Source organism: Macaca fascicularis, chromosome 16, assembly GCF_037993035.2.
Source record: "Macaca fascicularis isolate 582-1 chromosome 16, T2T-MFA8v1.1".
In the NCBI taxonomy this organism is placed as follows: domain Eukaryota; kingdom Metazoa; phylum Chordata; class Mammalia; order Primates; family Cercopithecidae; genus Macaca; species Macaca fascicularis.
In genome coordinates, this window is record NC_088390.1 from 77,646,450 (window position 1) to 77,667,046 (window position 20,597).

The window sequence follows — 20,597 nt, forward strand, 5'->3', positions numbered from 1 at the left end:
CCCAGGCAGGAAATAGAGGATGAGAAGAGGGAATAGGCATACTTCTACTTATATCAACTGAATGCATATGGTGGGTATCAGGAGGTGATTCTATCTGAATGATCCCATTGGTATACACAGCCTCAAACTAGGCACATCAACTACTCCATAAAGGAATTTAAGATATTTAGCTGAGCCCAGGAGTGGTGGCTCAGGCCTATAATCCCAGCACTTTTTGAGGCTGAGATGGGAGGATCATTCAAGTCCCGGAGTTTGAAGCCAGCTTGGGAAACAAAGTGAGACCTCATCTCTACCAAATTTTTAAAAATATATTAGTCGGGTGAGGAGGCACACAACTGTAGTCCCAGCTGCTCAGGTGGTTGAAGCAGGAGGATTGCTTAAGCCTGGAAGGTTGAGGCTGCAGTGAACACTGATTGTACCACTGCACTCCAGCCTGGGTGACAGAGCAAGACCCTGTCTCAAAAAAGAAAAAAAAAAAGATATTTGGCTATCAAATATCATGTCAGATAAATATAATGATAGTGTAATTCTCAGAACACATGAAACTACAGATTTCACACCTTTTAAAAGTGTTTTCATTTTTACTTTATCTTGAATATATTCTACTGTGAGACACATAAGAAACTCCAAACATAAATTTAAATGTGAAAGGAAGGAAAACACTCCTATCAGAAGGAAAGTTCACACAATTCTTTGATCAGATAAACCTTAAAAAAAACAAAGAAACCTGTTAAGAATTTCACTGTAGTGGTTTTAAGAAAAGGTATCAATATCTTTCTTTTGGATCATTCATGTTCTTAGGCTGAAATACTTATTTACAAGGAATTTTTTTTTTTATATTTTACCAATATCATCAAAAGAATCCAAGTTTAGAAAGTTTAAAAAGACCTCTTTTGGCATTTTAATGGACTATATGTCCTCATCTGACAGGTGGCGATTAGGTCTGTCTTACCTGGTCACTCTTAAGACTGAACCTTGATACAAGGCTCATACCATTAAAACTGTTGTCACCAAGATTTTTTTTTTGTCATGGAGAATTATACTAGTATTTCACTATTGCAGTTCATTTGTGAATGAAAAATAGTTGCAGTAATAATAGAAATAAGAGTCACCAGAAACATTGGATAGTTTTGAATAATCCCATTGACAGTCTAGATTTGATGCCATGGTTTAATGAGAGGTTGTTATTTTTCCCCTGAGAAAATGAATAATGTCTCTTCTGTTAGAAGTGACTTTTCTGCAACTACTATTTACATAACATCTAAAAGCATTCACGGATTTTTAATAAATCAAGAGACTTATAGCAATAAAATAGGAGGAAAGAGGGTGAGATCATTAAAAGTTAAAGGAGAGAATCTCCTTTTTGAAGAATTTAAGACATCTAGTTAGTTTCTTTTGATTATTCAGGTCATGGCCCATTCTTAAAATGAGTTCTATTTCTTATTAGAGCTTTCTATGACAAGTAGAGTTTAAGGCCAGATACAGTAAAGCACCACAAATTTCCAGGGCTTTGCATTTGACATTTGTACAAACCAGAGGGTATTATTTTACCATTGCCTCCATTGCTCAAATGCAAAACTGTCCCCCTTTTCAGACCAAGTGTATGATGAGAAATGATGAGAACTTAAAACTCAGTGAAACCAAGTTACTTCATGAAATGCTTTCTCATCTAACTACTGGGATGTAACTTCAGGAATTTAAAAAAATTACTTCCAAAGTATTAGAAAATAAGAAAAAAAAATGGAGGAACCGTAACTCCCATGCCAGGTTAAAATGTTATGTATCCTATGTGCCTTTGTAGCAAGTAACTTGGGAAGGTTTAAAACAGTAAAACAATAAATTTTTTAAAGGCTTGTAATTTTCAAGTATAATTCACCCATCTTGTTCCAAAATACAATTAATTCCAGAAATTGAGGTTCAGTAGATCTCCCTTTTATCTTCAGATTTGCTTTGCACAGTTTCTGATACCCATGGTACAGTACAATAAGATTTTGAGTGAGCAAGAGAAACAATATGTATTATAGTGTTTTTTGTTTGTTTGTTTGTTTTTTAATGAAGCTATCTCAAACTTCTGGTCTTCTCTTTCAGTTTACGGCAGGAAAAGATACAACTATTTTATTTTTTAATGTATTAACAATCCAAGGTTTCTCCTAAGAGAACAATGATTCAAGTTGTTCAATCTCATGGAAGTAGAGAAAAGAATGATAGATACCAGAGGCTGGGAAGGGTATGTGTGTAGGAGGGAGGATGAAGAGAGGTTGGTTACTGGCTACAAACATACAGTTAGATAGGAGGTGTAAGTTCAAATGTTCCACAGCAGAGTAGGATGACTGTAGTTAGCAACAACGTTTTCTGTGTTATAAAGTAGCTAAAGAGAGCACTTGAAATGGTCCCAACACATAGAAATGATAAATAGGCCTGGCACAGTGGTTTATGTCTGTAATCCCAGCACTTTGGGAGGCCCAGGCAGGCGGACTGCTTGAGTTTAGGAGTTGGAGACCAGCCTGGGCAACATGGTAAAATCCCATCTCTACAAAAATTGTAAAAATTAGTGGGCCATAGTGGCACAGTCCTGTAGTTCCAGGTACTCAGGAGGCTGAGGTGGGAAGATAGCCTGAGCCAGGAGGTGGAGGTTGCAGTAAGCCAAGATCACACTGACAGAGTGAGACCCTGTCTCCAAAAAAAAAAAAAAAAAAAAAAAGAAAAATGATAAACACTTAAGGTGATGGATACCCCAAATACCCTGACTTGATCATAACACACTCTATGCATGTAACAAATACTTGTATGTACCCCCATAGGTATGTAAAATATTATGTATTAATTTTTTAAAAAGCAAAATTTAGTACATTTCTGCTCTTTTGGTCCACGCCCTATCCATTCTTTTGGAGGAGCTTTATTCACAGCTCCCCTAGCCCCTAGATATTCCAGAGGTCATCATATGAAGCCAGGGCCAAACTTATTAACAGACAGCCCAGATCTCTGTGACCTGGGGGGGGGCACCCAGAAATGCTTAATGGCTGCCTACCCATAGATTTCCTCCCATTGCTTGGTCCTGGAGTCATCAAACAATTTAATTTGTGATGGCTTTTTAGGTTTCTAAGCCCCATATTAAAATTCTAAAACCTCTATATGAATGCCTATGGGAGTCAGAATGCTTTAAGCCATGATCACAAACACCTAAAGGGAAGTAGTTGAAAAATGAGAGCAAGATTAAAACCTGATGGGGTGAGGAATGAAATGCCTGGGAAGGGGAAGGAGAGGCACCAAAAGAGGAGGGAGGGTGCCAAGACAAATCCCACCTCCCTGCCAAGTGTCTCAATGGTACTAAGTGAAGTGAGCGATGCTTCTGCTTACACCAAGCATTTCTGAAACCAATACTTTCCATGGGAATACAAAAAAAAAAAAAAGATATGATATTGCAGTTAATGTATTCATGTATATTCATATATACATTCATTGAAACATAATCAAAACCTTCCCATCTCAATTTGGAAATTGGTTCACTTTTCTGCAGTTGCTAGTGGCATCCCAGACTTTATTTGAGCTTGTTTTGCTGGTAAACTCCCTGGTGATAGAGCAGAGTTCTGTGATCATGTGGGAGGGTCAGTTTTAGAACTCTTCCCATATTTTCTGATGCAACCAAGTGGAACAATGTTGTGTCCTAGTAAACATGGAAATGGAGCAAGCAAAAACATTACTGTCTATTTGCGAAAATGATAGACCTGATCGGAAGTCGGGTTTGAATCCAGGAGCCTGCTGTCAGCCTTCATTTGAAATAAGGTCTCTTACATTACTTCTGCATACAGATGAAAAAATTAGCAAGAAAACAGAAGCCGGCTATGCAAAACCCAGTGTGTACTCAGTTGTACAGATTTTGGACAGGACAGATGCCAAAACAGGCTGAAAACACATCTGATCTTTAGTCATTCGAACTGCCCTTTCTAGACAGGGAAGGCTGAATTTGATCTCCTGCTATGCAAATGTCTTCCTTTTCATGCTGATCTTTCTGGCTGGGTGGCAGAAAGGAAAGATCCATTTCTTGTTACTGAATCACTCTCCTATATCTGACCTTGAGGAAGCCTTTAATATTTCTGGATACCTATTTCTTCACATATAAAATAAGAGGATTATTGTAGGTAATGGCTAAACTCTTATGAACATGTTACTCTAAGGAAATAAGGACTTCTGAACTTTAGACTCAGGAAAAGTATACATATTCACTTGGAGCCTTAATCACCAACAATATTTAAATCATAGGTATCAAAAATCATAAGCTTAACCACTAATAGGAAGCAAACAAACAGTAGTGGAGTGTCTCAGGTAAATAATTTAGAGAAGGAATGATTTAGGAACGGACAGAATATACAAGCCATCGACATTTCCACTCTTGTTAAAATTTTTTAAAATGATCATTAACAAGTAATTTACAAAAACTAGACAGATTCCTACAGGAACAATTTACTTCAACTTTGGAAGTATTTTCAAAGTATTTATATTTCATTATTAAAAGCCATCTAATAATAAAGTATTAGATTAAAAGATTTTGGTGGGGTCAAATTAAATTAAATTTCGAAAATCCTGGTAGGTGAAAACATGCTTCTTGCCAGTACCTATTGCTTGCTAAGTGCAGTTTGGAAAAGTTTTGGGTGGAGAGAGGAAGTAAGCTTTTGAATGTCAGAGTCAGGGACTGACACTGATGAACTTGATTTTCTCAGCCAAACATGTTACTCAGTCTAGACCTGTGCTTAAGGTAGACTTTTTGAACTAAAACCCTCTTAGAAGAACACTCTGAGGCTTAAGTCAATATACGATGATTAAATGCCTTGGCGTTTTTAAGTATTTCACTAAAATGGGAGATTAAGAAAATCAGGCACCATAAATCTCCTCCCTGGGACTACATATAGTCTAATAATAGAATTAAGAACTTGGAACATCTTAATTCTTTCAACTGGAGGAAGATGAACTCATGTTACCAGGTTACATCTTTCTTCAGACACTTTTACTTACTGAAATAAAGTAGTTTAAGGCTGCTCTAAGTAGACCTAGGTATTTTGCAAGTTAAAACTTTCTCCTGGGCTGGGTGTGGTGACTTGTTCAGGTAATCCCAGCACTTTGGGAGACCAAGGTGGGAGGATTGCTTGAGCTCAGGGGTTCAACACCAGCCTGGGCAACATAGAGAGACCCCCATCTCTAAAAAATATTCATAAATTAGCCAGACATGGTGGTGCCTACCTGTAGCCTCAGCTACCCAAGAGGGTGAGGCAGGATTGCTCGAGCCCAGGAGGTCGAGGCTGCAGTGAGCAGTGATTGTACTACTGCACTCCATCCTGGGTGACAAAGCAAGAGCCTGTTTCAAAACACACACACACACACACAGACACACACACACACACAGACACACACACAGACACACACACACACAGACACACACACACACACACACACATACACACACACACCCACCAACAAGAACTTTTTCCTGGAATAAATATCTATAAGATAGAAGGGGAAAGCTTACTTTTGCCAAGTGTTCTCTTATCGTTGGTATTCTTTCAAAGCTAGCATGGTAAACAAGTGTTGGATTTTGTTGTGTACAAAGCTGGAGTCATTTCTTACTCAGTGCTACACTAATTCATTAAGATGCTATTGATTAATATATTAATTTCCACAACTTCTTTTTGTTCTTATTTGGTGAAATGCCCTCAATAAAACTTGAAAGCAGCAAGTATGATGAAAAACAAAGCAACTGTGGTTTTTTAAAAAGTCTCCTTTCATGGCAACGTCATCACCATTCGGAAGATTAAAACTGTGTAGCTATAACTTAAGTAGACAAAATGATCTGGGCTGGGACTAATTCTTCCATAAAGGGTTCGCTGTGGTCTTCTTTGCTATAGGTGTCTCATGCCTATCTAAAACTGAGTAGGTGTGAGGGCAAAGGGGATGGTCCCATAGGTACAAGAACTCACCCCACTAGGGTGGTCAATTGTCAAGTTGCACCTTGTAAGTTACCTTCTCGTTTTTCAGTTACTCCAAACGTAAGTCACTGTGCCCACTTCGGCCTGAGCAGCCCTCCTTCCCACTTCCTGCATTAAAAACTGCCTTTATACCAAGGCACAAAAAATAGGACTTGCGTTCTGTGCCCACTCTTTGCCTAATATATGGCTAAAAACCTAGGTTAAAAAATTACTGATAATTGCAAAATACCATCGACTTTGTTTTGACAAGTCAAGGGTGAAATGTAGAACCTCGTTTCCATCAGTGGAGTCAAAAACAACCTGTAATTGCAGGAAAAATAGTTCAGGGGTGAACTACCATAAGGGGAAATGAAGCAGAAATGATAATTATGCAGGCTTCAAGTTCAAATTAATGATTCGCCCTCATTACAGATATTTATCAAGTTAAGATTTTAGTTGAAGTGGATAGCTACCTAACCAAACTTTCTTACACTTATCCTTCTATATTTTCATGAGGCGACTGATGCCAAACCTCTCTGGTCTGAACTATTTCTTCTAGCCCTCAAATATAGCCCTCGAGAGGCTGACTTCGGAGGCAACGTAAATAGCACTACAGTCTACCACAAAATAGAATGTTTCTGCTACCAGTCTGGTCTTTTTCTGACCAATCTGATTTGTTCAGTGGGTATTCCAACTGGCATCTAAAAGGTGGAGAAAGGGGTGGCCGACGCTTTTTTCCCCTTATTCCAGAAGATAGATTCCTTTTCTGCTCCTGTGAAAAACAGCTGAAAAAACAGTGAACTGCCCTGGAGAAATGTAATTGTCTTATGTAAACTTATTTTTATTTTCCAACTGTCATGCATTTGCTACAATACCTTGCTTTAGAAATGTCCTGGAGATCTGTTAAAGGACAGGACTGTACAGATTTAAAAAAATAAAGAAAGAAAGAAAGAAAGAAAAGGAAAGATGGGGTAGGGGGAGTAAATGGCTATGTTTCTTTATTTGTGATATATTACAAAATCACTTCCCAACTCGGTGCCAGGACAATGCTTGGGGCAAAGGGAAGGTTTGTTAGGACAAGACTCTTCTGACTGCAGGTATTCTTTTGTATGGTAGAGAAAGTTCCTTTAGTTTTAATGACGTTGACAAAAGGTGGGAGAAAGGCACTCATCATTTCTCACAAAGGTTTCATTGACAAAAGTTTATAATTTTTGTTCAAAAGCACTTCCTACCAAACGGCAAGACTTTGAAGTTTATTCTTTGTTTAGTCATGCTCGTTATGGTTTCTTTAAGAAGACAATGACCAAAAAACTGTACTACCTTTATAGCCAGTTCTTTGTACATTTAAAAAAAAAAAAAAAGAAAGAAAATGGAAAGAAAATTAAAAATACTTTTGCTTAAAGGACCACAAGTCAAATATCAAATTCTCCGTGAAGGTTTTTTGTATTACACCTTTCATTGCTAAAACATAGTTAAGTAGTTCATATATTTCCCCACCGTATATACTTAGTTTATTTCATTTTATGTGACCGAGTGATGTGCGTGTTGTGTGTGTATGTCTGTGTGTGCATGAGTGCTATTCAGCATGGACAATTAGGGCACAGTTCTATAACGGCTTTCATTTCATTTTCTAGATCTATGTATTCCTGTGTTCTTCCAAGTTCACACAATTTCAAGAGAAGGCTTAAAATTACTCTTGCTGAGATTTTCAAACACATATATTTTTCCATCATTTTGTGCATTGCAACAGCTTTCCAACTCAAATCTAAGTTAAGCTTAATGAAGGCAGTAGTGTCATTTTAAATTACTGATTTCTGGAAAAGTTTTTCTTTCATTTTTTTTCTTCCTTTCTTTTTTCTTTTCTTTTTTTTTCTTTTTTCTTTTTTTTTTTTTTTTTTTTTTTTTTTACATATTGCTGGAAAGTATTTACCATGTGTCTAGGTCTGGTTACTTTTGTAGATATTTTGCTTTCTTTTGCTGTTAAGTCATGGTGGTTTAACAATTGTCTGAGTTGTTCCACCCACCTGGCCCCCAGCTGTCCAGTGGCTCTATAAAACCATGTTGAAAGCTTACAGTGTGGAATACAAATACCAGTCGAGGAATCGAAAGTGTCAGGAAAAGTGTCTCACAGAAGAGATACAAACAATGCACAGATCCTCTTGTGGCTGAAGGTGGAAAGCTGTGCCTTTAGTAGAAACTTCATGAGCAATTTTACTTCAGACCACAGACATTACAAAATCACTACAGATTTCCGGTGGCTTGACATTCTGCTCTTTTAGCCAAGTACACAAAATATATTTTGCTTCTTATTAACTTCTCTCTCTTTTCTTTCTTTCCTTTTCTCTTTTCTTTTCTCTTTACTTTTCTTTTCTTTCCTTCCTTCCTTCCTACCTTCCTTCATTCCTTCCTTCTTTTCTTTTTCTTTTCTTTTCTTTTCTTTTCCTTCCTTCCTCCCTTCCTTCCTTCCTTCCTTCCTTTCTTTCTTTCTTTCTTTTCTTTCTTTCTTTCTTCTCTCTCTCTCTCTCTCTCTCCTTTCTCTCTTTCTTTCGTTTCGACAAAGTCTCACTGTCACCCAGGCTGGAGTACAGTGGCACAGTTTTGGCTCACTGCAATCTCTGCCTCCCGGGTTCAAGCAATTCTCATGCCTCAACCTACTGAGAAGATGAAATAACAGGTGCACGTCAACACACCTGGCTAATTTTTGTATTTTCAGTAAAGACAGTGTGGGGCGGTGTTGTGGGAGTGGTTCACACTATGTTGGCCAGGCTGGTCTCGAACCCCTGGCGTCAAGTGATCTGCCTGTGTTGGTCTACCAAAGTGTTAGGATTACAGGCATGAGCCACCACACCCAGCCTAACTTTTCTTTCATATTGAGCTTTATACTGTCAACTACCTCCTTTTATTATTATCCACCAGCAGTGATTTTTTTGGCATAGATTGAGGGTGAAACATTGTCAAAAACATTTTTTGGCACAGGGTAACAAAACTGATGATATACCAACATAGTAAAGAGAAAATAGAATATTCCCCAGCACTGCTTTCCTGATTATTTCAGAGCAAGGCAACAAAGCTGTATGTGCTATTTCTTTGGAGTGGATGCCATCCAAAATTATACCTTTGGATATAGTATTCTATCACCATCATTATCCTGGGTATTGCAGTATTCATATCCAAAACATTTTTTTGTTAAATTAATTGTTCTTCTCACCTCATGCTTTTTCTTATTTCTTTTCTTTGCAGCTGTTTTTAAATTTTGAAATGCAGATTAAAAGGTAAGTTAGGGCTGTTTTTTAAAAACGTTGCAGTAAGAACACAAGATGAGATAGAAACTGGACACATTTAGTGCATTTAAGATTTTAGTACATTTTAGTAACTTAACTAACACTCAATGTAGTTTAAATTTACCTAAGAATTGAAATACTAAAATGGAGGGTCTGGGGAATTGCTAGGAGCAATGGTCAATGGTCAGAGAGTGAACTTTTATAGCAGTTCAAATATTTAGTTGTTCTAAATGCATGGTATAAAATAATACCACCTTCAGTTAAGACGACTCTGGGCTTGTCTTTTCCAATGACATTTTTCTTCATATCCAAGTACTGTGAAAGCCAGCATGTGTATGTGTTGGAGGAAGAGAGGGATGGCCTGAACTCTGAAGTCAGGATACCTAAGTTTAAAGCCCAGGTCCACCATTTGTCAGTCCTGTGGCATTTGACCAACTACATGATTTCTTTGTGTTTCCAGTTCTTCATCTAGAATCAGCAGTTCAACAAAAGTCCAGTAAAAAATGGGCTATAGCCTCACTTAGAGGTTGCCCTAAAGGACTGTGGTGAAGGGAAAGCCCTTGTAATGGACAGAGTTTTGACTGGGGCACTTGGTCATTCACTTTGTGTGAATTTTAAAGGGGCCTGAAATGGCCAGGCACAGTGGCTCACGCCTATAATCTCAGAACTTTGGGAGGCCGAGGCCGGTGGATCACCTGAGGTCAGAAGTTTGAGACCAGCCTGGCCAACATGGTGAAACCCCATCTCCACTAAAAAAATAGCAATGCAGCTTCTTATAAGAGTCTTGTGAGGACTAAATGAGAAAATGTATGCAAAGCATACAAAATGAACTACTGTTACACTATGGCAGAGAAAACAGTGACTTCTTTCAGTCTTAAATCTCCAGTGATGGCTGTTCTTTTAGAAATAGACCTTATTTCAGTGACAATCAAAATTATCCTCAAGAATTTTTTTTTATTTTGAGATGGAGTTTCACTCTTGTTGCCCAGGCTAGAGTGCAATGGTGTGATCTCGGCTCACTGCAACCTCCGCCTTCCAGGTTCAAGCATTTCTCCTGCCTCAGCATCCTGAGTAGCTGGGATTACAGGCATGTGCCAGTATGCCTGGCTAATTTTGTGTTTTTAGTAGAGACAGGGTGTCTCCATGTTGGTCAGGCTGGTCTCGAACTCCCGGCCTCAGGTGATCTGCTTGCCTTGGCTTCCCAAAGCGCTGGGATTACAGGCATGAGCCATCATGCCAGGCTATCCTCTAGAAATTTAAATGTACTCCTTTTGCAGGTATGCTAATTGAAGTTCTCTATAGATCTTTTCACTGCAGAACACCTAAACTCTAGATAAGACTCACTTTTGGAGACATTGATAGTTTCACCAAAAGTGTAGACTAGACCTAGAACAGAAGGTGAGAGGAGTAACCCTGGAGGCAAAAGTCAAGCTTCATACTGCCATTAGAACACTGAGCTTGAACCAGCTACAGAGTTTTCAGAGGCATTTGAATCAGAACGACTCCATCTTGAATAGGTGCTGGGTGAAATAAGGCTAAGCCTGCTGGGCTGCATTCCCAGTAAGTTAAGCCATTCTAAGTCACAAGAAACAACTGGAAGTCAGCATAAGATACAGGTCATAAAGACCTTGCTGATAAAACAGGTTCCAGTAAAGAAGCTAGCCAAAACCCACCGAAACTAAGATAACCACGAGAGTGACCTCTGGTCATCCTCACTGCTACACTCCCACCAGCACCATGACAGTTTACAAACGCCAAGGCAACATCAAGAAGTTATCCTATATCGTCTAAACAGAGGAAGTATAAATATTCCATCCCTTGTTTAGCATATGATCAAGAAATGACCATAAAAATGGGCAACCCATACCCCTCAGGGCGGCTCTGTCTATGGAGCAGTCATTCTCTTTATTCCTTTACTTTCTTCATGAACTTGCTTTCACTTTGCTCTATGGACTGGCCTTGAATTATTTCTTGCATGTAATCCAAGAACCCCCTTTAGGGGTCTTAATCGGGACCCCTTTTCTGGTAACAGAGAGCAGAAAGTTGAAGCTGGAACTCTGATGATGAGATGAGACTGCAGTTCAGTGGAGACTTTCTAATACCAGCAAAATCCACCAATCTCTGGAGGAAACATATCCGATTTAGTCATATCCAATTAGGCCACACAGATGAAATTCTACCAAAGATCTCAGAATCAACATCGCCAAGCTCATATAAAGGCAAATCCCTTTAAGTAAAATCAGCAGACACACATAACAGAAGAGTTGACTAAGTATGTCAATGTCAATAAAAAATGGACTATAGTCGCACTTAGAGGTGACCCTGAAGGATATTGGTGAAGGGAAAACTTTCCTCATGAGCAGAATTTTCAATGGGGCACTTGATTATTCACTTTGTGTGAATTTTAAAATGGCCAGAAATGGCCAGGTGCAGTGGCTCACACCTGTAATCTCAGTACTTTGGGAGGCCAAGGTGCGGGGATCACTTGCAGTCAGGAGTTTGAGACCAGCCTGGCCAACATGGTGAAACTCCATCTCTACTAAAAATATAAAAATTAGCCAGGCATGGTGGCAGGCACCTGTAATCCCAGCTACTCAGGAGGCTGAGGCAGGAGAATCACTTGAAGCAGGAAGTGCAGTTGGCAGTGAACTGAAATTATGCCACAGCACTCCAGCCAAGGCAAGAGTGAAACTCTATCTCGGAAAAAAAAAAAAAGGCCTGAAATAAGAATACACATAGTCTCATGGGCAGGGCAGTCATAAATGGCTTGGGTGGTTGTATAGGAACCTGGAAAGTTTGGAAGATTGAAGTCCAGAGTGCTGGCAAGGAGGTATGTGGATGACCTAACGGTAATGAACACAAAGAGGGAGAATCTTTGCATTTTTACATGAATGTCGGACAAGGCACAAAGACCACTGTGGAGAAAATAACTGAGTTGACAGAATGACACGGCCGGTAGATATCAGCTAGCCTCTCCCCTTGGACATCCCAGTGCTTAAGAAATGGACTTGTGTACAGAGCATCTATGGTGTCTTAGATGGAGTCTATGCATAGGCTCAACAGCAAGGATTTTTTTCTCACCAAGCCTACTACTGGTGGAGGGCTGACCTGTGAGCAATACAGACTAGGACTATGGTCCACACTCCCTACTAGAGTTCAATTCCTGCCAAATGTCAGCCAGCCATTTGGTAACATCTTGGAATGGACAATATTTCATCTTGGTTTGGGTTGACTCATATCGTGGTTATGAATTTGCATTTTCTGCATGCAGTACTTTGGCCATCACCACTCTTCCAGGTCTCATAGAGCATCTGATCTACCAGCATGGACTCCTGCATGACATCACATCAGACAAGAGACCTGCTTTACAACAAATAAAACATGGCAATGAGCACATGACCATGGGATTCATTGGTCCTGCCATATACAACACCATCTAGAAGCTGCTAGTTTGAAAGAATAGCCTGTTGAAATTTTAGCCCAGGCACCGACTTGGAGGTGACACACTGTGACGATGGGGAACTACCCTTTAGATTGAAGTATACGTCATACATCTTAAACCAACGGTTCATATGTGGTGCTGCTATGTTCCCAACAGGTAGCACACGTAAGTTTGAGAATCAGGGGAAGAAGTAGGACTGTCCTCATTCATACTCATGACCAGTAATGCATTGGGAGAATGTGTTTTCTGTCCCTGCAACTTCAGGCTCTATGATCTAGAAGTTCTGGAGTTCAGAGTGGGGGATGCCGCTGGCAGGGAACAAAGTAAGAATTCTGCCAAAATTAAAGCTCAGATTTTGGAATCTTCATGACAGTAAGCCAGCAGGTACAGAAATTCATACTCATGAGGAAGTAAACCATTGCTGCACAATAGGGCCAGGGAAGAATATATGTGCCACTGGGATATTTCTTGGTATCCCCAAAACCAGTTTTCAACTGTAAGTAGAGAACTACCTTTAAAAAAAAACACAAAACCTCAGTTACTGAGAGGCCTCCAGGATGAGGAGCTAGGTTACCCTACCAGGCGAGAAACCAGATCATCCAAAATGCTAGAGGAGAGGAAGGAAGCCTAGAAAGAGTAGTGGAGGAAAGAGACCCTGAGTAGCAGTTACTGCCTTGGGAACAACTGTAGTTATTCTCACTAACACTTTTTTTTTTTTTTTTCCAGTGTTGTTGAGGCTGTAATGGGGGTACAGGGATCAGGGGAATGAGATGAACTTACATATTATTCATTCCCTTACATGTACCAAATACTCCATAGTCAAGGTAACACTCATATTACATGAGCTAACTTTTTCAGCCATCTCTAGCCTTCAAAGACAACAGATCCTTTTAGTGATTAAAAAAGGTAAGGAAAGGAAGAAAGGAAAAGAAAACAGGAAGAAGGAAGGAAGGAAGGTTGGTTGGCGGAATTTTGGGTTTTCTTTCTGTTCAAATGCAGGAAGTTAGCCTTTTACAAGTTGCCCTTCCAAAATAGTCTTAATAGTCTTTCTAAGAAATGCATATGCATTACACAAACCAATCAGTCAGCCTCCTGGAGTTAGCCAGCCAGTTCCCTGAAGTCAGGCAGCTAGTTTGTACTTTTTAAGTTGCTTCTTAGTATTTCAAGCATAGATGTTCAATCATGCTAATGCCACTCTTTCTATACAATTGTGTCTCTAAGACTCCTCATGCTGTGGGTGAAAGAAAACTTATCTCAAACTGGCTTACATAACAAAGGGGATTTATTGACTTCCATAACAGAAAGTTTATCTATAGGGAGGGCTTCAGCATTCATGAACTGATAGTTAGAAAATATCACCAGGTACATACTTTTTTCTACGGCCTTACTCTGCCTTCCAGACATTGGCTTTATCCTAAGTCTGACTCCCCTCCATTTCCACTTCTAGACCCCATGGTCATGAAAAATCTTCTAATATAAATAAGGACATGTGTTTCTTCATTCTTGTTAAACAGGAAAAAGAATGTGTCTGATCTAACATTCAAAAGAACAGTACCAAGACTCTCCCTGACTGGTTGGCTTAAGTTACATACCCAACCTTGAACCAATGGCCAAGGCCAAGTGATAATATATCCTCATTGGTTTAACCAACCAGGACCCACCACTTCAGCTAAGGTAGGTTTATGTTTACCCAAAAGGTGCTGGCTATGTTGAGAGGGTGCGAACAAAGGTGAATCTCAGACTTGTTAGGAAATGAAAATGTGTGGATAGGAACCAACAATGCTCACTAGAAGCAGTTATTTTTCAAGTATGGGTGAGGCCTTCCTCTTAATTCCTCAGGGAGATGAAGATCTGAAAAATAACAGAACACAGAAAATTTACAAACAAGGTGCTATGGTTTGAATATGTCCCCCAAAGCTTATATGTTGGAAAAATGCATCCTCAATGCAACAGCATGGAGAGGTGGAAGCTTTAAGAGGTAATTAGGGCTCGGCCCTCATGAGTGGATTATGGCAGGAGTGGGTTAGTTATCACAGGAGTAGGTTCCTGATAAAAGGATGAGTTCCGGCTGCTTCCTCTCTCTCTCTCTCCCCCCCAACACCACCGCCCTTTCTCTCTCACATGCTTTCTTGCCCTTCCACCTTCTGCCATGGAATGACACAGCAAGAAGGTGTCTCCAGATGTGGGCTCCTCAGCCTTGGATTTCCTAGCCTCAATAACTATAAGAAATACATTTCTATTCTTTATAAATTGCCATTCTTTGGTGTTCTATTATGGCAGCATGAAACAGACCAATACAAATAATTGACATCAAGAAGTGGGGCTCTTGCTATAACAAATTCCTAGAAATGTGGAAGTAGCTTTGGAACTAACTAGCTAATGGGTAGAAGCTGTAAGAAGTTGAAAAACTCTGTATTACCGTGAGTGGAGTATTAAGGAAAATTCTGGTGAGGTCTCAGAAGAAAAGAGAGAGAGAGAGAGAGAGCTCAAATCTTCTTAGAGATTACTTAAGTGGTCATGATCAAATACTGGCAGAAATATAGATGGTAAAGGCCATTCTGATGAGGCCTCAGATGGAAATGAGGAACAAGATATTGGAAAGTGGAGTAAAAGTCAGTCTTGTTATACACTTGAAAATAACTTGGTGGAATTGTGTTCAAGTCCTAGGACTTTGTGGAAGCAGAATTTAAGTGCAATGAACTAGGATGTCTGGCATAAGAAATATCTAGGCAGCAAAGCATTCAAGGTACAATATGGCTTCTTTAGAGCACTTACAGTAAAAAGAGATAAAACAGAAATGATTTAGAGATAGAATTTATAATTAAAAGGAATACAAAATAGAAATATTTGGAAAACTCTCAACTTGGCCATGAAAAAACTAAAGAAGTGTGCTCAGGAGAGAATATTAAGGGTGTTGCTAAGTGACAGCCTACTAAAGGGATTAATATGGATAGAATGAAGCCAGGCTGTATTCATAAATACTATAAATAAATAAACATAAAGGAATTTCAGAGATCTTCAAGGCAAGCTAAGACCCTGAGGGCAAGATTGTCAGAGAGGTGCCCATGGACCTCAGCATTCTCTTGTCCAGGGCTTGTTTGTGACTCTGCTCCCCACATTCCAGCATAGTGCTCCTCAGCTGCCCCAGCTGTTGCTCAAACAGGCCCAGATGTGGCTCCTGCCACAGCTCTGGAGGGTGAAAGTGATAAGCCTTGGTGACATTGATGTCATCGGCATCCACATGGTGCTGGCTTTGCAGGCATGAGGAGTGCACAAGCTGTGGGGCCATGGCAACCTCAGACTAAACTTCAGAAGTATGTACGGGACAGCCCAGCAATTCAGGCAGAGACTTGTTGCAGGAACAGGGCTACCACAAAGAACCTCCACTAGGACAAAGCCTGGGAGAGCCATAGGAATGGGACGGCTCCTGAGACCCCAGATGTAGGACCAACAGTGTGCAACTCCAGCCTGGGAAGGCTGCAAGTATGAGACTCCAACCTTTGAGAACTGTTTAATGGACCAAACCCATTGAAGTCATAGGGGAGAGGCTGCTTGAGACCTTGGGGGTACAGCTGCCACTCCAGTGTGCCTAGCACACAAGGCATAGAGTCAAAGGGGAAGATTCTCCAGCCTTAAGACTTAACATTGTTTTCTCTGTTGATTTTTGGACTTACTTGGGACAAGTCATCCCTTTCTTATTGAGTATTTCTCCTTTAAATATAGAAATGTCAGCCGGGCTCAGTGACTCACACTTGTAATCCCAGTACTTTGGGAGGCCGAGGTGGGTGGATCACAAGGTCAGAAGATAAAGACCATTCTGCCTAACATGATGAAACCCTGTTTCTACTAAAAATACAAAAAAAATTAGCCAGGCATGGTGGTGGGTGCCTGTAGTCCCATCTACTTGGGAGACTGAGGCAGGAGAATCACTTGAACCTGGGAGGTGGAACTTGCAAGATCACGCCATTGCATTCCAGCCTGGGCGACAGTGAGACTCCATCTCAAAAAAAACAAAACAAAAACAAAAACAAAGAATAGAAATGTGTATCTTATGCCTCTCTCATCATCGTATTTTAAAAGCATGTAACTTATTAATCTTACAGGCTCACAGCTGGAGAAGAATTTATCTCAGGATGCATTGTGCCTTGAGTCTCCTCTGTGTCTGATTTAGATGACACTCTGGACTTTGGAATTTTGAGTCGGTACTGAAACAAGTTAACATTTTGGAGCTATTAGGATGGAATTAATGTATTTTGCATGTGAGAAAAACACAAATTTGGGGGGCCGGGGGAAGAATACTGTGGTTTGAATGCATCCCACAAAGCTCATGTGTTGGAAACTTAATCCCCAATGCAACAGTATTGAGAGGTGGGTCCTTTAAGAGATGATTAGGTCATGAAGACTCTGCCCTCATGAATGGACTATGCCTTTATTGCAGGAGTGGGTTCCTCATAAAAGAGTGAGTTCAACACCCTCCTATTGCTCTCTCTCACATACCTGTTTCGTCTTCCATCATGGGAAGATACGGAAAGAAGTTCCTTGCTAGATGCAGACACTGGGACTTTGAAGTTCACAGCCTCCAGAACTGTGAGAAATAAGTCTCTGTCTTTTATAAATTACTCAGTCTGTGGTATTCTGTTTCAGCAGCACAAATCAAAGACACAAGGTAAACCTTAAAGATGAATGGATCCTAGATATGACTGTTGTTGAACTCCATAGGCCAATCTCTACCACACAGAAAATCCTTTGTGCTGGTTCCTTCTAAATGTTACTGTGCATACATGTCTTTGGACATTTTGTGAAAATGCTGATTCTTTAAATAAGGCCTGAGATTCCACAATTCTAACAAGTTCTTAAGTGATTTTGATGATGTTGATTTGGCGTCCACACTTTGACAGCTTCTCTCCTGATCTATTCACCCCCAAAGTGCTCACCTCAGAGAAAAGGTATCTTTGAGCTTGTCTCTTCTCATAGGAAACTAATTTCCATTTCCTTAATTCCTATTGAAAAAATTACAAATTCTTAAAATGAAAGACTTGGCAGAGTTTTGTGTTCACCTCCAAGCAAGACAAACTTTATATAATTACGAGAAAAATTTAACTCCATATTGCTTTCAATCTTTCCCTTCTGAATAAGAATATTTCTTTACCTTGGGATATTTTAAAAAGTATTTAAAGTGTCTTTTCCAAAAACAATGATGCATATTTCCTCAATGGTAAATTTCAACTTCCTCAGCCAGGAGAAAAACCGAAAATGCTACCAACAATAAATACCGCGAAAAACAAAGCTTTAAAATGGCATTTTTCACATGCATTCAATAATTTTAAGTTACAGGATCTGGTCTCAATAAGAATATATGTAGTGTGTAGATGTGTGTAATATATTCACACACATATGTAACTGTATATGTATATTTGCACATTTACGCATGCAGGCTTACTAGAACAAATAAGTCAATAACTTATGACATGCTTATTCTTCCTCCTCTTTCTATTTTTTTCTTTTTTCTTTTTCTTTAACCATTTAGTGGCTGGTCAGGGAATCTAAAGACAATTTATAGTAAAATTTCTATTTTAGTATGCCTTTCAGTTCTAAGCAACTAACTTACCAACTTTTGAAACACAATTTTTCTGCATAGAGAAGACCATCACACAGGAAGAAAACAATAATAGAGGCAGCATTGCAGCTCTCAGGAATACACAGGACAACCGAGGCATGGTAAGTGAAAAAGATAACCACCTTTCTCATAAAAAGTAAGTTTGAAATAAATATGAGAGTGGAATTCAGTGATATTTGTTCATGATTATTCTTTTTATACTGCTTATTTAATGCAGAGTTTTTAATATTTGTTTCTCTTGCACTGTGTTAGTCAATTGTTGCATTTCCGTAAAGAAATACCTGACACTGGGTAATGTATGAAGAAAAGAGTTTTAATTGGCTCATGGTTCCACAGGCTGTACAGGAAACATGAGGCTGGCAACTTCTGAGCTTCTGGGGAGGCCTCAGGAAACTTACAATCCTGGTGGAAGGTGAAGAGGGAGCAGACACAGTCACACAGCCAGAGCAAGAGCAAGTGAGAGAGGAAAGGGGGAGGTGCCACACGCTGTTAAACAACGAGATCGCAAGAAAACTCACTCACTATTGCAAGGACAGTACAAAAAGGGATGATGCTAAATCATCCATGAGAAATCCATGCCCATGCTCCAGTCACCTCCCTCCAGGCCCCACCTCCGACACTGGGGATTACAATTCGACACGAAATTTGGGTGGGAACACATATCCAAACTATGTCATGCACTCCAGATAATATTTACTTAGCAACAGAAAACAAGAAAACCCTTAAGCACAAATCTGAGACAGATTATGCTTCAAAGGGAGGACTTTTCATTGAATCTGGAGGCTACAGAAGTGCCTTTTCCGACATGGATGGCACTGCTTTATTCGTGAGGCTCTCATAGTGGTTCTACCTTTGTCTGTAATTAAAGGTCCAGAAGCTGGTTTTATATATAACTCAAGGCAACTGTAAAACATAAGTATATTTCCCCTCTGTTTAAATAACTGGAATAATTTGTCCCATAATCACATTGGTCTCCGTGAGCTCTTGAAGTTTTATTAAGGTGTAACCCATGAGTCACACTAATAGTTGGTTTTGAAGCTTGATTCTCATAGTACTTTTTAAAAATATGAATCCTAACTTTGTATAACTTTAAAGAATGAACAGATTTGAAAACACATCACTATGGAAATCAGAAGGTCTTGGCATATCCCTCTAATCTGAGCATGACCTAGGTAGCATTGGGCATGTGTTAGGTAAAGGGGCAAAAGGCAGGAAAATGCGGTGGCTAAGAACATACACTGTGGTCTGTCTGGGTATAAATCCTGGCTTTGTCATCTACTTACTAGTTACATGATCTTGTGAAATATGCTTAAAATATTTGGACTTCAGTTTCCTCCTCTGGGAAACAAAGAAAATGAGGCACAGTTTTTAGGAGTGTTGGTAAAGAAAATGTGTGAATAAATGCAACATCCTTAGAAGAGAAACTGGCACATAGTAAGCACTCAATAAATGTCAGGAATTGTTATTGCCGCAGTTCAGTGGTTCTCAAATGGGAGTAATTTTACCCCTCCGGGGACATATGGCAATGTTAGAAGACATATTTGATTGTTGAGACTGGGGACAGGAAACGCTACTGATATCTAGTGGGCAGAGGCCAGCGATGCTACTAAACATCCTACTTACTGCCACCACCATAACCGCCACCACCACCACCACCAACAGATTATCCAGCACAAATGTCAACAGTGCTGTGGTGAACAAACCCTGCTACAAAATAAAATGTTTCTTGTGTATCTCAGAAATAAATTACAATAAATGGGTAAAAATTGAGACACTCTCTACTCTTAAGCTCTTTTACTATATTCTCTATACGGTAGGAAGCATATATTGCTTCTTTTAATTATAGCAAGAACGGTATACAGAAAAGGACATACATAATAAGTGTACAACTAAAGATTTTCACAAATACACCCATACAACTAACATCCAGATAAAAAGATAGAATTTTAATAGGACCCTAGTTGTAGTTCTCTCTAAAAGTAGCCACTTTTCCGGACTTGAAGCATCATGGATGATTTTTATGTTTATGTTTATACTTTATAAACATTAAGTATTTTTGTGACTAGTCTTATTCATATTTTTGCAAGTAGTTATAGTTTGTTCATTCTCATTGCTGGGTAGTATTCTGTTGCCAAAACACACCAGAAATTATCCATCCATTTTTTTTTTATTTTATTATACTTTAAGTTCTAGGGTACATGTGCACAACGTGCAGGTTTGTTACGTATGTATACATGTGCCATGTTGGTGTGATACACCCATTAACTCGTCATTTACATTAGGTATATCTCCTAATGCTA

The 20,597-nt window shown here is 39.4% G+C and overlaps 1 long non-coding RNA gene across 1 annotated transcript in view; it reads right to left on the reverse strand.

Moving 5' to 3' along the window:
- Nucleotides 1–20,597, reverse strand: part of LOC135967892 (uncharacterized) — a 614,855-nt gene that overhangs the window by 450,604 nt on the left and 143,654 nt on the right. The window lies entirely within an intron of this gene.